At 35.0% G+C, this 18,152-nt stretch overlaps 1 protein-coding gene across 5 annotated transcripts in view; it reads right to left on the bottom strand.

Annotated features, from left to right (window-relative positions):
• Positions 1–18,152, bottom strand: part of ANKS1B (ankyrin repeat and sterile alpha motif domain containing 1B) — a 1,116,839-nt gene that overhangs the window by 983,374 nt on the left and 115,313 nt on the right. The window lies entirely within an intron of this gene.

Genomic DNA, 18,152 nt, shown 5'->3' with positions numbered 1-18,152 from the left:
ATAGATAGATAGATAGATAGATAGATAGATAGATAGATAGATAGATATTTAGAAGCATGTTTCTGAAGTTAGACTACTTGAGTTCAAAACCTGGCTCCATTACCTGATGTGAGTAGCCCTGGATAAAGTATTTAACCTCTCTAAACTTCAATTCCTCAACCATAAAAAAAAAGATGATAATAATAGTACTACCTTATAGTGTTCTTGTGAGATCAAAATAATCAATACCTATAAAGCTTGAATTACTAGTACACAGTACCAGCATGGATTATATTAGTTAGAAGACAGTCCAACAAATTCATAAAACAAATTATTAAGTAAAAAGTAAAATCATGGGAGTACCTGATACCAGACTCTGTAAGAGGGAGGCCATTAGACTCAAAATACCTCAAGCAGAAAATCTGTATATGGGGGAAAGTTGAAACCTTCTCTCAAAGGGAGGTATTAGTTAAAATCTATCAATTCCTGAGTTAAAAAAAAAAAAATGAAACCTGAGATGGGTAGACAGCACCAAGTATAAAGCAACTCAAAGTCTGAAAACCTCTGGGCCTCACTAAAACTGTCAGAGAACCTATATAAAACAACTAGTGAGAAAACAAAAAATGAAAGAAATGTAGGACAGACAAGAAAACCATAGATATTTAACAATATTTAAGGATCCAGCAGAAGAAAAGGTTATACAAAGGGCATTGAGAGTTGTCCAGGAGTAGAAATAAAGCTAAGAGAAAGCATTACACAATTTAAAACAGGAAACTTCCAAAGGAACTGAAGAGGTCAATTTAGATGAGAATTAGACAACTTATTTGGCAATTAAGAAGGTTTAGAGGAAACTAAAACTCAAATATAATAAGTCAATTCTCAGGTTTTAACTTTATTTTGGCCTTAAAGTTATTTCCATACAATGATTTATTTTGTTTAATGGTACTTATCCTCCTGAGACTCAAAAAGTGACAGTTAAGCCGGAAAGTGATAAAATGTACATATGCTTTACAACTTCATTGAGAATATTAGGCTTTTAAAATTCTTTTTTTTAAATCAATCCTTTAAAATGAAAACACAAATGTTCAAAACCTTTGGGATGCAGCAAAGGCAGTCCTAAGAGGGAAGTAGATAGCAAAACAAGTCTTTCTCAAGAACAGGAAGGATCTCAAATACACAACCTAAACTTACACCTAAAGGAGCTGAAGAAAGAAAAGCAAAAAAAGCTAAACCCAGCAGGAGAAGAGAATTAATAAAAATTAGAGCTAAAATCAATTGAAATAGAAACCAAATGAACAGTAGAACAGATGGACAAAACTAGTAGCTGGTTCTCTGAAAGAATTATTAAGACTGATAAACCTCTGGCCAGACCTATCAAAAAGAAAAGAGAAAGGACCCAAATAAATAAAATCATGAATGAAAGAGGAGAGAGCACAACAAACACCGAAGAAATACAAACAATTATAAGAACATATTATGAGCAACTATATGCCAACAAATTAGGCATTCTGGAAGAAATGGATACATTCCTAGAGATGTATAAATTACCAAAACTTAAACAGGAAGAAATAGAAAACTTGAACAGACACAAAACCAGCAAGGAAATTGAAGCAGTAAGAAAAATCTCCCAACAAATAAGAGTCCAGGGCCAGATGCCTTCCCAGGAGCATTCTACCAAATACTTAAAGAAGAATTAATACCTACTCTTCTGAAACTTTCAAAAAAATATAAATGGAAGGAAAAACTCCAAACTCTTTCTATGAGGCCAGCATTTTGTTGTTTTGTTTTTGATCCCAAAACCAGACAAAGACCCTACCAAAAAGGAAAATTACAGACCAATATCCCTGATGAACATGGATGCCAAAATTCTCACCAAGATACTAGCCAATAGGATCCAACAGTATATAAAACGATTCTTAATCACAAACAAGTGGGATTTATTCCAGGCTGCAGGGGTAGTTCAACAGCTGCAAATCAAACAATGTGACATACTACATTAATAAAAGAAAGGACAAGAACCATATGATCCTCTCAATAGATGCAGATAAAGCATTTGACAAAGTACAGCATCATTTCTTGATTAAAACTCTTCACACTGTAGGGACAGAGGAAACATACCTCAATATCATAAAAGCCATCTATGAAAAGCCCACAGTGAATATCATTCTCAATGGAGAAAAACTGAGAGCTTTCCCCCTAAGATCAGAACACAGCAAGGATGTCTACTCTCACCACTGTTGTTCAACATAGTACTAGAAATCCTAGCGTCAGCAATCAGACAACAAAAAGAAATAAAAGGCATCCAAATCAGCAAAGAAGTCAAACTCTCACTCTTTGCTGATGACATGAAATTTTATGTGGAAAACCCAAAAGATTCTACCCCAAAATTGCTAGAACTCATACAGGAATTCAGCAAAGAGGCAGGATATAAAATCAATGGACAGAAATCACTTGCATTTTTATACACTAACAATGAGTCAGAAGAAAGAGATATTAAGGAGTCAATCCCATTTACAATGGCACCCAAAACCATAAGATACCTAGGAATAAATCAACCAAAGAGATGAAGGATCTATACTCTGAAAACTATAGAACACTCATGAAACTGATGAAGACACAAAGAAATGGAAAAAATGTTCCATGTTCGTGGATTGGAAGAACAAATATTGTTAAAATGTCTTTGCTACCCAGAAAAATCTATACGTTCAATGCAAGCCCTATCAAAATACCATCGACATTTTTCTCAGAGCTGGAACAAATAATCCTAAAATTTGTATGGAACCAGAAAAGACCCCAAATAGCCAAAGGAATGTTGAAAAAGAAAACCAAAGCTGGCAGCATCACAATGCCTGACTTCAGTCTCTATTACAAAGCTGTGACCATCAAAGACAGTCTGGTAGTGGCACAAAAACAGACACACAGATCAATGGAACAGAATAGAGAACCCAGAAATGGACCCTCAAGTCTATGGTCACTAATCTTAGACAAAGCAGGAAAGATTATCCAATGGAAAAAAGACAGTCTCTTCAACAAATGGTGTTGAGAAAATTGAACAACCACATGCAAAAGAATGAAACTGGACCATTTCCTTACATCACACACAAAAATAGACTCAGATTGGACGAAAGACCTAAATGTGAGACAGGAATCGATCAGGACAGGACAGGAACCCTAGAGAAGAACACAGGCAGCAACTTCTTCGACCTCAGCTGCAGCAACTTCTTGCTAGACACGTCTCCAAGGGCAAGGGAAACAAAAGCAAAAATGAACTATTGGGACTTCATCAAGATAAAAAGCTTTTGCATGGCAAAGGAAACAACAGAAAGACAACCAACAGAATGGGAGAAGATATTTGCAAATGTCTTATCAGATAAAGGGCTAGTATCCAAAATCTATAAAGAACTTATCAAATTCAACACCCAAAGAACAAGTAATCCAATCAAGATACGGACAGAAGACATGAACAGACATTTCTCCAAAGACATACAAGTGGCCAACAGATACATGAAAAAATGCTCCACATCACTAGGCATCAGGGAAATACAAATCAAAATCACAATGAGATACAACTCACACCTGTCAGAATGGCTAAAATTAACGTCTCAGGAAACAAGAGATGTTGGCGAGAATGTGGAGAAAGGGGACCCCTCTGACACTGCTGGTGGGAATGCAAGCTAATGCAGCCATTCTGGAAAACAGTACAGAGGTTCCTCAAAAAGTTGAAAATAAAGTTACTCTATGACCCAGCAATTGCACTACTGGGCATTTACCCCAAAACCACAAATGTAGTGATCCGAAGGGGCACCTGCATCCCAATGTTTATAGCAGCAATGTCCACAATAGCCAAACTGTGGAAAGAACCCAGATGTCCACTGACAGATGAATGGATAAAGAAGACGTGGTATATATATATATATATATATATATAAATATATATATATATATATATATATATATATATACGATGGAATACTACTCAGCCATCAAAAAATGAAATCTTGCCATTTGCAATGACATGGATGGAACTAGAGGGCGTTATGCTAAGTGAAATAAGCCAATCAGAAAAAGACAATTATCCTATATTCTCATTTATATGTGGAATTTAAGAAACAAAACACAGGATCATAGGGGAAGAGAGGAAAAAATAAAACAAGACGAAATCAGAGAGGGAGACAAACCATAAGAGACTCTTAATCACAGGAAACAAACTGAGGGTTGCTGAAGGGGGGTGGAGTGGGGGATGGGGTAGCTGGGTTATGGACCCTAAGGAGGGCATGTGATGTAAGGAGCACTGGGTATTATTTAAGACTGATGAATCACTGATCTCTATCTCTGAAACTAGTAATCATTATATGTTAATTAATTGAATTTAAATTTAAAAAAAGATTGTTTGCAGAATGTGAACCCCTCAGCCAGAATTTAAAAAACACATGATTACTTCTTTAAAATAAATAGATAAATAAAAATAAATAAATAAATAAATTCCTTGAAGCATTTCAATTTCCTAGGATATTCTCAGAATATCTGTACTTCTGTTCCTCTTGCTAAGCTCATCCAATCCTGCTTTATTAATTTGTACCTTATATGCCTTTATCCACACCCTTCTATTAACCTGTAAGATTCTCTAACCAATCATATTTTACCATTTCTCCAAAGCCTAGATCAAGATTCACCCTCTGTAAAATTCGTTCTCTAACCACTCAACACAATAGCTGTTTAGTAAATGTGTGCTAAATTATATAAATTAAAAATTAATAAATAAATAAAATAAAAAATTTTAATGAATAAAGCCATAAATGAAACAAAAATATTAGATACAATGTAGTCATTAAATTAACCTATGAAATCATTAAAAAATAATACAAAAGAGGCAAAGAAAGCAGAAAAGGGGAACAAAGAACAGATGGAAGAAATAGAAAGTAGACGATAAGATGGTAGATTTATATATAACCACAACAATAATTACATTAACTATAAATGATCTAATTACCCTAGTTAAAAAGGAAAAACTGTCAGACTGGATTTAAAAAAAACTGAGACCTAACTATATGCTCACCACAAGACCCTACTTTAAATAGAAAGACACAAACAGATAAAAAGTTAAAGGGCAGAAAAACCATACTGACAATAATCAAAAGAAAGCTGAATAACTATATTAACATTGGATAAATTACATTTCAGATCAAAAATTATTCAGAACAAGGGATAGAGAAAATCATTTCATAATGATAAAGATTATTTATTAAGAAGATATTATAATCCTAAATGTTTTTTGCATCTAGTAACAGAACTTCAAAATACATGAAGCAAAAACTGTTACAACTGCAAAAAGAAATAGACTTTACCTATACTTGAGGATTCAACACCCCTCGCTCAGTAATTGATAGAGCAAGTAAAAAGAAAATTATAAGGGCATGTAAGGCCTCAATAATACTATTAACCAACTTAAATAACATTTATAGGACACTCTACCCAATAGCTGCTGAATGCACATTCTTTTCAAATAAACACAGGACATGTATCAAAATATACCATATTGTATGTCATAAAACAAATCTCAATGATTCAAATCATTCAAAATATGTTCTCTCACACCAGTGGAATTAAATTAAATATCATTAACAGAAAAGTATCTGGAAACCCCACAAATATTGAAAACTAAATAACATGTAGATCAAAGAAGATCTCAAAAAGGAAGATGATGAGATATTTTGAACCAAAAAGAAAAAACACAATATATCAAAACTTTTGGGATGCAACTAAAGCAGTACCTAAAGGAAAATTTAAACATTAAAATGACAATATTAGATCAGAAGAAAGGTCACAAATTGCTGACCTTAGCTTCCACCTTAAGAAACAAAAAAAAGAACGTATTAAGCCCTAAGTAAGGAAATATTAAAGAACAGCAGAAACCAAAGGAAACAGAAAACAGAGTAAGAGAGAAAATCATGAAATCAAAATCTGATTCTTTAAAAAAATTCTATAAAATTGATAAATCTATAGCTAAACTGCTCTAGAAAACACAAATTACCAATATCAGAAAGAGAGAACATCACTGCATATTCTAAAGATATAAAACATGTAGTAGAATATTAATGACTTTATACAAGAAATCAGAAAATTAGATGAAATGGACAAGTTTCTTAAAAAACACAAATTACCAAAACTCACTTGAAAAGAAATAGCCTGGGGCGCCTGGGTGGCTCAGTTGGTTAAGCGACTGCCTTCGGCTCAGGTCATGATCCTGGAGTCCCGGGATCGAGTCCCGCATCGGGCTCCCTGCTCGGCAGGGAGTCTGCTTCTCCCTCTGACCTTCCCCCCTCTCATGTGCTCTCTCTCTCACTCTCTCAAATAAATGAATAAATAAAAATCTTAAAAAAAAAATTTAAAAAAAAAAAAAAAAGAAAAGAAATAGCCTGAATAGTCTGACATCTATTAAAGAAATTGAATTTGAACTTTTAGTTAAAAACATTCTCCACAAAACAAAACCTCCAGGTCCATACGGCTTCAACAGAAATTCTGCCAACCATTTAAGAATACCAATTCTACAAAAATGGTTGAATAATATTTAAGAGACACAAATAATGCCTAACATTCTGAGATTAGCATTCTGTGAGAATAGACAAAGATACACAACAAAAGAGAACTACAGGTCAATATATCACTCATCAACATAGACACAAAATCCTCAATAAAATTTTAGCAAGTTGAACCCAACAATATATAAAAAGGATACTATATCATGATGAAATGTAGTTTATCTCAGGAATGCAAGTTTGTTTTAACATTCATTATATATCATATTAACAGACTACAAAAGAAAAGTCCTATGATTATCTCAATTAAGTGCAGAAATCCAACATTACTCAACAAGTGCCAAAATGCAACATTAATTCCTAATAATAAACTGTTGAACTGGGAATAAAAGAAAACTTCATCAATCTGGTAAAAGACATCTACAAAAAACTTACAGCTAACATCACATATGATGATTAAAGACTGAATACTTTCCCTTTAAGATCAAGAAAAGGCAAGGATGTCTGTTCACCCAACTTCTATTCAACATTGTAACTGAAGGCTCTCTTCTCTTCATTTGATAGACAGCTGCATCCTCTCCTGGATCAACCCTGAGACACGATGATGATCAGAGTAAATGTATTTGTCCCTATTGGGCACCTGGTCACCAGAGCTCCTTGTAACTCTGACAAAGTAAATATTGTCACCATCACTGACACTTTCACTGATCTCAAATATCTGGTCTACATATTCCAGTATGATTCCACCCATGACAAGTTCAATGGCACAATCAAGGTTGAGACTGGGAAGCTTGTCATCAATGAAAAGCCAATCTTTATCTTCCAGGAACTAGATACCACCAACATCACAATGGGATAATGCTGGTGCTGAATACACTATGGAGTCTTCTGGTATCTTTTCTACCTTGGAGAAGGTTGGGATTGAACCCAAGGTAACAAAGATACTGAAAGCCTTCTGAACTCCAAGAAGGCTTAGAGACAAAAGGGTCATCATCTCTGTCCTTTCTGCTGATGCCCCCATGTTTAGGATGGGCATGAACCATGAGAAGTATAAAACTCCCTTAAGATTGTCATCAACACTGCACCACCTGCACCACCAACTACTTGGCTTCCCTAGCCAAAGTCGTCCATGACAACTTTAGCATCATGGAGGAACTTACGACTACAGTCCATGCCATCATTGCCACCCAGAAGACTTACCATGGATGGCCTCTCTGCAAAACTGTAGCATGGGTTGCCCAGAACATCATCCCTGCATCTGCTGGCATTGCCAAGGCTATGGGCAAGGTCATTCTTGAGCTGAATGGGAGACTCACGCACATGGCCTTCTCCATCCCCACTACCAAAGTGATGGTCATAAATCTGACTTACTTAGAAAAAAATGTCAAATATGGTAACACAAAGAAAGTGGTGAAGCAGGCATGGGAAAGCCCCCTAAAGGATATCCTGGGTTACACTGAGGACCAGGTCGTCTCCTGTAAATTTAACAGTAACACCCACTCCTCCACCTTCAAAGGTGGGGCTGGCACTGCACTCAAAGACCACTTTGTCAAGTTCATTTCTTAGTATGACAATGAATTTGGCTATAGCAACAGGTCAGTGGACCTTATGGTCTACATGGCCTCCTAGGAGTACGTGCCCCCTGCACCATCAGCCCCAGCAAGAACATGAGAAAAAGAGAGAGGCCCTCTGCTGCTGGGTAGTCCCTGACCCACCTCAATCCCCCAAACACCGAGAACCTCCCATCCTCAACAGATTCCATCCCAGACCCCCTGAAGAAGGGGAGAGACTTAGGAAACCTAATTATGTCATGTACCACCATTAAGTACACTGTACGCAGCCCTAACACCACCAAGAAATATGCCAGAGATTCTGACCAAAGTAGTGGCTAGAAAAGCAGCTACAAGAAAAAGAAATAAAAAGCCCGAGATTGTAAAGAAAGAAGAAAATCTATTTGAAAATAACATAATCATGTTTATAGAAAACCCTATGAAACATACAAAAAAACTACTAAAATTAAAAATTGTGTTTAATTAGGGAAATTGCGTGAAAAGTACAGGGAACTCTCTGACCTATCTTTGCAATACTTTTATAAATATAAAATTATTCAAGACAAAACATTTTAAAAAAGAAAAGCTTGCTCCAAAAAGTATTGAAGTGTGTTTACCAAAGCTGCAAGATACAATTCAATAGATAAATAGCAACTGTATTTCTATATGCTAGCAAAGAGCAATCAGAAATCAAAGTTTTGTTTAAAAATACCATTTACATGAGCACTGGTTATTATATATAAGACTGATGAATCACTGACCTCTACCCATGAAACCAATAATACATTATATGCTAATTAACTGAATTTAAATTTTTAAAAATGAAAAAAATATTCTAGAGGATAAAGGAAAGATTAGAGCGGGAGATATAGATTTGGGAGTCATATGGAGCATTGTCCAGGATAGTGTATCCTAACAGTTCACTGCCTGGAGAGGGACTGTCTTCTTCCTTCTACCACTCACTTGCCCAAGTACTGGAAAATCTTGTGGAAGGATTAGGATTGGTTTGGATGGTATGCCCAACCCTATGGCCAAGACAGGAGGTTCCTTGATTAGCAGACTTTACTAGGACCATTTACGTGGAAGGGTTATCTCCCAAAGGGTAGAAGAATGCTGTGCAAAGCAACATATGTTACAACAAATGTTCCCCCAGTCCACTTCTTTTTTCTCATTAAATATTCAATAAATATTTGTCAAGCAAATGATTATTTTCAACATAAAAAAATACCATTTACAATAGCGTGAAAAATATGAAATACTCAGGAATAAATTTGACAGTAGATGTGTAAATATGTATACTGAGAGAAATTAGAGGACCTAAACAAATGATGAGGTAATATCAAGTTCATAAATCAGAAGACTCAATATTGTTATGATGTTAATTTTTTACAAATTGATCTTGAGATTCAATGTAATTCAATCAAAATTCCAGCAAGCTTGTTTTGTAGAAACTGATTTTAAAACTCATGTGGAAATACAAAGGACCTCAATTAGCCAAAGCAACTTTGAAAAAGAACAAAGTTGGAGACTTACACTACCTGATTTTAAGACTATGATGAAGCTTTATGGTAAATAAGAGATAGTACAGTATTAAAGATAAATCAGTGGAACAGAATGGAGGAAAACAGAGTACATTCAGACCTATACATATATGTGATTGATTTGTTACAAAGGCACAATGGCAAATCATTAAAGAATTCAAAAAATTGTGCTGAAACAAATGGATATCCGTAGGCCAAAATAAATTAACTTTAAAAAATTAACTTTAAAAGGAATCCTATATTTAAAAGCAAAACTTAAAACCTTAGAACTTCTACAAGAAAATTTATGAGAAAATTTGTGCCCTTAGGTTAAGCAAAGATTTCTTGATAGGACACCAAAATGCCCTACATAAGAAAATCAGATAAACTAAAACTTCATCAAAATTAAGAGTTTCTGCTCTTCAAAGACACCATTAAGAGAATAAAAAGGAAATGAACTGAGAGAAAACATTTGCAAATTACATTTCCCATATATTTTTTAATCCAGATAAGAAATCCTAAAGTACACTAATAAGAAAATCAACAACCTAACTTAAAAAAAAGTGGGCAAAAGATTTGAAGCAGATACTACAACAAAGAAGATATACAGATGGCAAGTAAAAACATGAAAAGATGCTCAACATCATTTGTCTTTAGAGAAATGCAAATTGAAAGCATGAGATACTAGTCATATCTATTAAAATGGCCATGATTAAAAAGAGTTCACATACCAATGTTGACAGGGATTTAAACCAACTACAACTCTCACACATTGCAGGTAGGCACATAAAATAGTACAACCGCTTCAGGAAACAATTTGGCAGTTTCTTAAAACGTTAAACATATAACTACTACACAATCAGCAATTCCATTCTAGGTATTCAGTCAAGAGAAATGACAGCATATGTCCACACAGATTTATACATAAATATTCATAAAGCTTTATTTACAATACTCCAAAACTGAAATAACTGAAATGTTCATTAACAGGTGAATGGACAGTGACATATCCATACAATGTACCACTACTCAAAAATAAAAAATGGAATACTGAAATAAGCAACAACATTGGTTGAAAATCTAAATCAGATTCACAGATCCCCTCCTCTTCTTGGAAGAGCAGAATGGGAGATTTGTTCTCTGGAATGGATAAAACTCATGGTGTCTGGACTACAAGATAACAGGCAAATGTGAGGGAAGGGATACTAAATGGTATGAGGTAGTTATTAAAACATTTTTTCAGGACTATTTATTGAATGATTTTTTCCTTTTCTTGCATCTTTCAAATATCAACTTTATCTTATAGTAAATTCTTATATGCACTGCTGATCTATTTCTAGGGGTTTTCTTGTATTCATTGATTTCTCTATTCTGGCACCAGAATATTTTTTTTTTAGTATTATTTATAATTGGTGGTACAGAGATCCTTTTATTGCTTCTTGTTTCACAATTTTTTTCTGCAAATTCCTCTAGATGCCTATGAAATAAGAGTACTAATATGAAGACTGGTAACAAAACCAGTTACCATATAATTTTAATATTACAAAAGAGAAAGCTTGTGAATGCTCATCAAAAAGGGAAAAATTAATTAAGATTCACCTACACCATGGAATATCAACTACCAAAGTAATTAAGTTTGATCTCTATGTATAGACCTTGAGAGTTAACCAAACATATTAAGTTAAAAAAGCAAATTGCAGAATATTGTGTTAATATCCTAAATGTTTTACATGTATTAACTCATTTATATCTACACATTATTTCCATTTATAAGATTCGCATTAACATAGAAAAATGTATGCAAAAATACAACATTTACCTCTGAATTATTTGAAGAGTCAAAATTATTATGTATTTACCTTCAAAGAAAAACAAAAAGACAATAAAATACGAGGGGAGAAAACACAGGTTTACTCCAGATTGTGAAGAGCCTTATAACATGTCAAGAAGCTTAGTCTTTATTCTGCAAGCAACCAGGAATTAAGAGGGTTATCAGAAAGATATTAAGCATAAGAAAGATATTAAGATCAGTGTTTCAGAATGAGAGTTCTTGTGACAGTTGGAAGGTGAACAGAGTGAACAAATTGGTGGCAGGAAGTCAGGCTAATATGTCAAGGGAAGGAACAAAGAAATCTGAACTAATGTAGTTATAGTGATGGAAAGAAAAGAGGGAGGAAATTCAAAAAGATATGTCTAAAATAAAACCTATGGGAGAAGGTATGCATATGATAGGATAAGAGCACAAGAATGAAGTTTCTACCATGAATGAAATGCATGGATGATGAGATATTTCCATTAGAGAAAACTGCAAGGGCAGTGGTGTTTTGGGGGGAAAGCCGAGCTTCAGTTAAAGTTAACTAGAACACTATGTTGCTCAGGAATACCTCCAGCAAAGGATGTAAAAGAAATTAGGAAATATTGTAAATTAGCTCAAACTATTTCTAAAATTTCCTGCATGTTATGAAACATTATAAATAGTTAATGGGGGGGGGGCACGCAGATGGCTCGGTGGGTTAAGCAACCAACTCTTATTTTCAGCTCAGGTCATTATCTCAGGGTCATGAGATTGAGCCCCATGTAGAGCTCTGTGCTCAGCAAGTAGTCTGCGTGAGATTTTCTCTCACTCTTCCTCTTCCCTTACCCCCCAACACTCGCTCGCATGCACGTGCGCACACTCTCTCAAATAAATAAATCTTTAAAAATAAATAAATAGTTAATAAGTGAAGATACTGATATTTCTAACTAAAATAAGATTCAGGGTCTATAGATTTGATTTACCCGTTCCATTCTCAGTTCCCCATTATCAGAAAAAAAACAAGAATTATAATAGCATGAATAAAAATCTCTAGTGCATTCTGCTTTTCTAAATAGAATGGATGTGGATACATACAATCTTTTTTTAAACAAGGAGGTTTAGCATAGAATTTTAGCATAAATGTAAATATATTTGACTGCACCTATTGACAGAGCCTGTAGGCACATATCCATGTACCCACAGCACATTCACACATATTTGAAACACTATAAATAAGCCAGACGCGAAGCTTCCAACTAAAAACTTAATTTAAAAAATAAAACTTGATGTTTAAAAGCTCAAGCTTCGCACTAATGTTCTACTTCATTCCAACTTTCTGCACTGTGCTCCTCTTGTTTCTCAATGATAATCCTCAAATTTAAAAAGAGGGCCCATATTAACATAAAAGTTTTATAAAATGCAAGAGTTTCTAAGTAGTTCTAAGTGCTTATTACATATTCCCAAAAAGGGCAATTTATAGATCTTTGGTGTTAGTATAATATGCACTCAATTCCATCTCCTATACCTACTTATCAATATTTTAAATTCTGTTTGTGGGAATTCTTGCCCAGGATGAATGCTCTGAGCCAATCGGAGCTCCCCAATTACCAAAGATTTAATTTCCTTTGTTAAGTATTTGTACTAATGCAACAAACTGGATTAGTATGTTTTAGAACAAACATAAACAAAATAGGTTTTCTACAGAACTTTCAAATAACCAGGACATTCATGAGTCAGAATTTTTTTTTTTTAGATTTTATTTATTTATTTGAGAACAAGAACATGAGAGAGCATGAGAGAGAGAGAGTTCTCACAGAAGGGGGGAGGGGCAGAGGGAGAAACAGACTCCCCGCTGAGCAGGGAGCCCGATGCGGGACTCGATCGCAGGACCCTGGGATCATGACCCAAGCCGAAGGCAGCCACTTAACCGACTGAGCCACCCAGGCGCCCAGAATGTTTTATTCCCTAAGCTTTCACATATTAGAGAAGACTATTCATAAATAAACTGTAAGCCTGAGTTTCTTGGGCCAATATTCAGAAGTATAGTAAATAAGATTTAGGCACAGTTACTCCACAAAATGATCATTACATCCTCTACCAACTTATGGGAAATATCCACCAGCAACATAAGACTATTTCAGCTTTTTTTTTTAATTTAAATTCAATTAATTAACATATAGTATATTATTAGTTTCAGAGGTAGAGTTCAGTGATTCATCAGTCTTACATAATACCCAGTGCTTACTACATCACATGACCTCCTTAATGTCCATCACCCAATTACCCCATCCCCCCACCACTCTCCCCACCCAAGCAACCCTCAGCTTGTTTCCTATGATTAAGAGTCTCTTACGGTTTGTCTCCCTCTCCGATTTTGTCGTTTTGTTTTTCCTTTCCTTCCCCTATGATCCTCCGTTTTCTTAAATTCCACATATGAGTGAGATCATAGGATAATTCTCTTTCTCTAATTGACTTACGTCGCTTAGCATAATACCCTCTAGTTCCATCCACGTCATTGCAAATGTCAATATTTCATTTTTTTGATGGCGAAGTAGTATTCCACTGTATATACCACATCTTCTTTATCCATTCATCTGTCGATGGATATCTGGGCTCTTTCCACAGTTTGGCTATTGTGGACATTGCTGCTATAAACACTGGGGTGCAGGTGCCCCTTCAGATCACTATATTTGTATCTTTGGGGTAAACACCTAGCAGTCAAGACTGTTTCAGCTTTTCTTGATTCTCATCTTGACTCCTGACCCTTGAAATCACTCCAGGGCTCCAGATATTCAGACTCATAGAGAATGTGCATCAAATGCTTCAGGCAGGGTCAAAATATGTAGGAATGGTCTTCTGACACATCAGATAATTTCAAGCAATGCAAAACCAAGTCCCTCTTCTTTGTAGTTTATATCTTAATAGTTTGCTTCCATTTTTAGATGAACTGGACAGACGTACACATGCTTTTGAGCACTGTAAGTTAAGTTCTCATCTCTACAGTGATGATATAATTTTATTATGAGTTTCTATTATCATTAGAAGGGTCTCAAATGGATCAAATGTATCTAGAATAATGTGACCATATATGTAAATTTAAAGTTTCCAATTAATGTTTCCACATTAAAAAAAGTTCTAGTTAATGTTTCCACATTTAAAAAGTAAAAAGAGGGAAATAACTTTTAATATATTTTATTTAATCTGGTATATTCAAAATATTATCATTTCAACACATAACCAATATAAAACTGAGGTATTTTTACATTCCTTTTTCCAAAATCATAGTTGATATTACACTTACAGCACATTGCAATTAGACTAGCGATATTACAAGTGCTTGATAACCACATGTGGATAATGGCTACTTTACTGTACAACAGAGGGAAGGTCCCATTATTTTAAAATGCTTTCTAAAAGTAACTGAAAACATTGGCTTTATGGTAAATAAATGCCTATTTAATTAAGTCACAGAAAATATAACAACTTCTCATCTTTAAGCAAAACTATGTAATAGACCTAGTACACAGCCACACTGGAGACTACAAATGCACATTTTACATAAGTGAGTTTACATAAGGAACATCATAAGCCAAAATTACACTAAACAAACATTTTCTAATGAATAATATGCACCTTGAATCACTTGATGCAAATTTCAATAACATAGTCACACAACAAACCAGAACTGGCCAACTGTGAGCAGAAATAACTCCTTTAGTTATAATTACACAACTTAAAATCTCTTTTATATATATACATATATAGTATATGCCACAAGGCAGGATTTTAGAATATGAGAAAGAATTTGTAACCATGCAGAGAACCACAGAGTTAGGAAAACATGAGAGGAAAACTAGAGCGTTTATTTCAACCTAGATTCAATTTTGTCACTAGCGCTAAAAGTATAAAACGTATTCTTCCCAGCCCTAATCTCTTCTTCTCCACCTGGATATAATTCCCGAAAAATAAACCAACTGACAAGGCAGATTAATCTCTTACTGTTATGCAAACACTGGTTTTTGTGGCAATTGTTCTTTTTATCCTTATTCTCTTCTTAGATAACCGTATTTCCAAAGATACTGTGGTAGGCAGAATAATGGTATCCCAAAGATATCCCATACTTTAATCCTTGGGGTATGTGATTATGTTATGTTGCATGGCAAAGGGGATTTCAGGTGGCAGATGGAATTGCTAATCAGCTGACCTTATCCTGGATTTTTTTTTTCTTAAACAACTGCATTGACTAGAACCACTAAAATAATGAGAGGATATTCTTGTCTTGTTGATGAATTTAATGGAATTTTATACCATTTAGTATGTTTGCTGTTGGGATTCTCATGGATACCTTTTTACCACATTAAGGAAGGATTTGTTCTTTCAGTAATGAACAAAAAGATAAAGAATAGCATAATGGATAAAAAACACAGACTCAGGATTCAAACTGCCAAAGTTCAAACGTTGGTCCCATCTGTAACTGCATGATCTTGGTAGGATTATGTAACCACTCTGTGACTCAGTTTCTTTTTTTTTTTTTAAGATTTTATTTATTTGACAGAGAGGGAGAGAGTACAAGCAGGGGGAGCAGCAGAGGGAGAGGGAGAAGCAGGCTCCCCGCTGAGCAGGGAGCCTAATGCTGGACTCGATCCCAGAACCCTGGGATCATAACCCGAGCTGAAGGCACATGCTCAACCGACGGAGCCACCCAGGCGCCCCTGACTCAGTTTCTTTATCTATAAAATAAGCAAATCAGTACTAGCTCCTTCATAGGGTTATTAGGAAGATTACGTTAGACAGTCCATGCAAAGTGCTAGATCAGTACCTGACAGAGACTAATCATTGTTTCTATAAAAAGAGTAACCCAGAATGCTCTTACAAGGTTTGTCAAATTCGTTTAGGATATAACTCAGGATGATCATATAGGTTTTCCCATTTAATACATTAACATATTCAATTCCCGGTAAGAACCATCTTTATAATCGTAGAAGTAAGTTTGTCTCCCCATGGTATGTATTTTTTAATATAATCCTGGGTTGCTATTTGTAATTTAAGATTTTGCATCCTTATTTATGTAAAATTGGTCTCCAGCTTTCTTATCGCTTTCATTTCAGTTTTGGTATCAGAGTTAGGTAAACTGAAGAGTTTTCTGTCTTTTTCTAATCTCCAGAATAAATCAACTAACATAGAAATTAAATTATCTATTACTTGAAAATTTGAAAGAACAAAAATGTAAAATAATCTAGGACTAGCACTTCTGTGGAGTAAATCCTAAAAATTTCCAGTGTGTTCTATGGTTACTGATTTATCAATACAGTCACCTTAGACATGCATCAATCTGTAATTGACTTTTCTAGGAAGTCAGTTATTTCCATTTATGTTTTCTAATTTATTGATTAAAAACTATATGTATTTTTATATTATCTTCTACGCTTGCAATTCTGCCACCATTTTCATTCCTAATGTTCTGTATTATTTTTTTCTTTGAGTTTGCCTAGATGGGTCTATTTTATTATCGTATTCAAAGATACAGTTAGTTTTATTTTATTTTATTTTAAAGATTTTATTTATTTGACAGAGAGAGACACAGTGAGAGAGGGAACACAAGCAGGGGGAGTGGCGGAGGGAGAAGCAAGCAGGCTTCCCGCTGAGCAGGGAGCCCGATGTGGGGCTAGATCCCAGGACCCTGGGACCATGACCTGAGCCGAAGGCAGACGCTTAACGACTGAGCCACCCAGGTGCCCCCAGTTAGTTTTATTTTTATCAAACATCTACCAGAAGAGTTATTTATTCATGACTTGTTTGTTTACTTACTAATTTACTACTTTCTGGGGTTTTCTTTGTGGTTTTTTTTGCTTGTTTTTTTAAGAGATAAAATGTGCTGGGGCTGGGAGGAGGGGCAGTGGAAGGGGGAGAAAGAATCTTTTTTTTTAAAAGATTTTATTTATTTATTTGACACAGAGAGAGAGAGAGAGAGAGAGAGGAATCACAAGTAGGCAGAGTGGCAGGGAGCGGCAGAGGGAGAAGCAGGCTCCCCGCTGAGCAAGGAGCCCGATGTGGGACTTGATCCCAGGACCCTGGGATCATGACCTGAGCCGAAGGCAGATGCTTAACGACTGAGCCACCCAGGCGCCCCGGAGAAAGAGAATCTTAAGCAGGCTCCATGCCCAACATGGAGCCTGATGCAGGGCTTGATCTCACAACCCTGAGATCATGATCTGAGCTGAAATCAAGAGTCAGACAACGGACTGAGCCACCGAGGCACTCCAATTTACTATTTTCTGTTCTTAACTATAACAATTCAACCATACAACTTTTTATTATATTCTTTTTTCCAGCTCTTTAGTTGAATGCTTATTTTATTCTTTCCTATTTAAAAATAAAAGCATTATAGGCTAGGACATTTCTATTGAGTAGGATTTTGTCCATATCACCTAGGTTTTGACAAGTCATGTTTTCATTTCAATTATTACACATGTATAGTTTATAAAATTCAGTTTTGATTTCTTTTACCCTGAAAATTAGTGCTTGCTTTTAAATTTTTAAGTGCTTAGATTTGTTATCTTTTAATAATATATTTCTAGTTTTACCACATTATAGTCAGAGGGTATAATTATTCAAATTCAGATTTCTTTAGATGTTCTTTGAAAACTAGTATGTAGTTTTCTTATGTTACATGAGCACTAAAATGTATATTCTCTATTCTTAAAAGTGAGATGTATATTTTTAAAACTTTCTAATTATGTAATTCATACCATCTATAACCGTACCTTGTCTA

This window comes from Neomonachus schauinslandi, chromosome 5 (assembly GCF_002201575.2).
Source record: "Neomonachus schauinslandi chromosome 5, ASM220157v2, whole genome shotgun sequence".
Lineage (NCBI taxonomy): Eukaryota > Metazoa > Chordata > Mammalia > Carnivora > Phocidae > Neomonachus > Neomonachus schauinslandi.
Note: the sequence above shows the minus strand (reverse complement) of the source record. Positions and strands in the feature narration are given on the sequence as shown.